Raw genomic sequence first — 4,358 nt, 5'->3', positions numbered from 1 at the left:
GGGGGGGTGTCAGTACCGGTGCCGGGCGGGGGTGAGCATGGAGACCCTCTTTCTTTTTACTGGTTTCCCCTCCCCGGATGTTTCCCCCAGTATTTATTCCTGCTTCTCCTGCAGATCTCCCTGTGAATCGCTCGTGGGAACAGAACATCGTAAGACCCATTGAAAGCAATGCGCAGATGTTTGGAGGCGTAAACGGCCCGAATTGCGTCTGAAACCACTGCGTGTGAACATACCCTTGCGGTCCGGCCGCACGTAGGGGTGTCCGCAAACCACGGCCGGACGCATTGGGCGGGATTTTCAAATGGATTGTTATTTGGCCGCACAATTTCGTCAGAAACAGCAGTTTTACCGGCTAAACGGCGCGGCCATTAACAATCAATGTGGGTGATGCCGCGGTCAGGCCGGGTTCCCACGTAGTGTAAACGCTGTGGATTTTCCGCAACTGAATATTTCCCGCCATGTGAGCGATTCTCTCCGTGGATGGTGCATGCGTTTCGTCAGATGATAGTAAAGTGGTCGCTGGGATGATGTCATTTATCACTAACCAATGAGGGACCGGACATTTCCATCACCAAAACCGATCGTCTTTAGCGCCAGAGAATCATTATAATTAATGGGCAGGAATAAATAAACTACAGCAGCAGCAATCCTCTGAGCTAAGCACAGCTGAGGGGTTGTTACAATGTATCCTGCCCTGACAATCCTCTGAGCTAAGCACAGCTGAGGGGTTGTTACAATGTATCCTGCCCTGACAATCCTCTGAGCTAAGCACAGCTGAGGGGTTGTTACAATGTATCCTGCCCTGACAATCCTCTGAGCTAAGCACAGCTGAGGGGTTGTTACAATGTATCCTGCCCAGACAATCCTCTGAGCTAAGCACAGCTGAGGGGTTGTTACAATGTATCCTGCCCAGACAATCCTCTGAGCTAAGCACAGCTGAGGGGTTGTTACAATGTATCCTGCCCAGACAATCCTCTGAGCTAAGCACAGCTGAGGGGTTGTTACAATGTATCCTGCCCTGACAATCCTCTGAGCTAAGCACAGCTGAGGGGTTGTTACAATGTATCCTGCCCAGACAATCCTCTGAGCTAAGCACAGCTGAGGGGTTGTTACAATGTATCCTGCCCAGACAATCCTCTGAGCTAAGCACAGCTGAGGGGTTGTTACAATGTATCCTGCCCAGACAATCCTCTGAGCTAAGCACAGCTGAGGGGTTGTTACAATGTATCCTGCCCTGACAATCCTCTGAGCTAAGCACAGCTGAGGGGTTGTTACAATGTATCCTGCCCTGACAATCCTCTGAGCTAAGCACAGCTGAGGGGTTGTTACAATGTAACCTGCCCTGACAATCCTCTGAGCTAAGCACAGCTGAGGGGTTGTTACAATGTATCCAGCCCTGACAATCCTCTGAGCTAAGCACAGCTGAGGGGTTGTTACAATGTATCCTGCCCTGACAATCCTCTGAGCTAAGCACAGCTGAGGGGTTGTTACAATGTAACCTGCCCTGACAATCCTCTGAGCTAAGCACAGCTGAGGGGTTGTTACAATGTATCCTGCCCTGACAATCCTCTGAGCTAAGCACAGCTGAGGGGTTGTTACAATGTATCCTGCCCTGACAATCCTCTGAGCTAAGCACAGCTGAGGGGTTGTTACAATGTATCCTGCCCTGACAATCCTCTGAGCTAAGCACAGCTGAGGGGTTGTTACAATGTATCCAGCCCTGACAATCCTCTGAGCTTAACACAGCTGAGGGTTTCTTACAATGTATCCTGCCCTGACAATTCTCTGAGCTAAGCACAGCTGAGGGGTTGTTACAATGTATCCTGCCCTGACAATCCTCTGAGCTAAGCACAGCTGAGGGGTTGTTACAATGTATCCTGCCATGACAATCCTCTGAGCTAAGCACAGCTGAGGGGTTGTTACAATGTATCCAGCCCTGACAATCCTCTGAGCTTAACACAGCTGAGGGTTTCTTACAATGTATCCTGCCCTGACAATTCTCTGTGATCTAAACACAGCTGAGGGTTTGTTACTATGTATCCTGCCCTGACAATTCTCTGAGAACTAAACACAGCTGAGGGGTTGTTACAATGTATCTTGCCCTGACAATTCAACACATCAGCAGCACAAATCTCTCTCCTGTTCTGTTTGTTTGCTACAATGTATCAGTCTGGAGTCTAGGATGTTTAGATCACAGATGATTGTCTAGACTGGATACAATTGTAACAAACCTTCAGCTGTGAGAAGTATTAGGTTTGTACAGGTTTTTAGCTTCTGGGTGTAAACAAGAATGTTCCCATACACTGACTGCAAGTGGAGATCTTAAAAATGGAGAGGTATTAAAACACAAAGTCTATTAGAAAGTTGCAGAACTTTTGGTTATAGGAGGATTCGGCTTCATTCACACTCCACTCCCTCCCGTGTAATGTGCAGATTCTCAGCAGGTGATTTTTGCTGCTGTTGTATTTACATTACACAGGATTGTCTACACTGATACATTGTAACAAACCCTCAGCTGTGTGAGCAGGATTAGGTCAGGGTGGGTTTTAGCCTCTGGATATTAATATTGAATATTTCTATTTAATCAGAAATTTTCAGAACTTCTCATTATACAATGATGAATCTTTATTACTGCTCTGGCCCTTTAAGTCTATTCGGTTCTCCCGTGCGGACGCCGCTGCTGATGTCGCTCTCCCGCTTCTGCCGGTGGTTGAGCAGGTTCTGACCGTCATTACCTGGTAATAAACTGAATACGACTTGTAAATACCGAAACCCATAATCAAGAGCTGAGAATAAGGGAACGAGCCCCCAGAGCCCGAGGGTCCGGATAATAACGGGGTAAAGTCCTGCAGCCTCCAATAGAAGCCCCGACGCCGCTTCATAAAGATCTCGCGGCTGATAGGGGCCACGTTCTGTCATGTAGATGAGGGCCCACATTCCACCAGGCACAATGGTCTCCTGATACCATCAATGATGGACGGTCATATCCCTGGCGCTCGCTGCTGCCGCCTGCAGTCTGCACATAGTATCTGGACTTAAAGGACTTGTCCATATGTCATATTAGGGACTAATGTAAGAGAGGGGCTCACCCTTAGGACTCCGCCATGGAATGATGGGAGACCCTGCACAGATCATTGGTGGGCACACGTCATTGACTATACATCATCAGGTTACTCCACAATGTGCTCATCTTTGGGGAACCCCTCATTGACAAAGAGAAGACCTCTCTGATATGAGACAGGTGGTTAATATGAGGGCCCCCCAGCCACCGGGCCCTTGGACACCACGTCTCACCTGTACCACCGTTGTGGATCTGACCGACGTCTTTTACTGGGGGGGGGGGGGGTTATTGACCCCTCACCACAATCTTCTCTCTCTTTGGCTTTGAAGACATCAGTAATTAAGGTGAAGATGATGATGTTTGTCCTCACAGCGGGGCTGGGGAGCCGCACATGTCACCTAAAACCTCTCCGGAAAGGTTCTCCCACGAGACCCGAATGACAGAACCTGTCCCTTCAGCAGATCCTGTCCCATCAGCAGATCCTGTCCCATCAGCAGAACCCGTCCCTTCAGCAGATCCTGTCCCATCAGCAGATCCTGTCCCATCAGCAGAACCTGCCCCATCAGCAGATCCTGTCCCATCAGCAGAACCTGTCCCATCAGCAGCACCTGCCCCATCAGCAGATCCTGTCCCATCAGCAGAACCTGTCCCGTCAACAGCACCTGTCCCATCAGCAGAACCTGTCCCATCAGCAGAACCTGTCCCATCAGCCAATCCTGTCCCATCAGCAGAACCTGTCCCATCAGCAGCACCTGTCCCATCAGCAGAACCTGTCCCATCAGCAGAACCTGTCCAATCAGCAGAACCTGTCCCATCAGCAGAACCTGTCCCATCAGCATATCCTGTCCCATCAGCAGAACCTGTCCCATCATCAGATCCTGTCCCATCAGCAGATCCTGTCCCATCAGCAAAACCTGTCCCGTCAATAGCACCTGTCCCATCATCAGATCCTGTCCCATCAGCAGAACCTGTCCCATCAGCAGCACCTGTCCCATCAGCAGAACCTGTCCCATCAGCAGCACCTGTCCCATCAGCAGCACCTGTCCCATCAGCGGAACCTGTCCCATCAGCGGAACCTGTCTCATCAGCAGAACCTGTCCCATCAGCAGCACCTGTCCCATTATCAGATCCTGTCCCATCAGCAGAACCTGTCCCATCAGCAGCACCTGTCCCATCAGCAGAACCTGTCCCATCAGCATAACCTGTCCCATCATCAGATCCTGTCCCATCAGCAGCACCTGTCCCATCAACAGATCCTGTCCCATCAACAGATCCTGTCCCATCAGCAGCTCCTGTC

Source organism: Rhinoderma darwinii, chromosome 7 (assembly GCF_050947455.1).
Source record: "Rhinoderma darwinii isolate aRhiDar2 chromosome 7, aRhiDar2.hap1, whole genome shotgun sequence".
Classification (NCBI taxonomy): domain Eukaryota; kingdom Metazoa; phylum Chordata; class Amphibia; order Anura; family Rhinodermatidae; genus Rhinoderma; species Rhinoderma darwinii.
Note: the sequence above shows the minus strand (reverse complement) of the source record.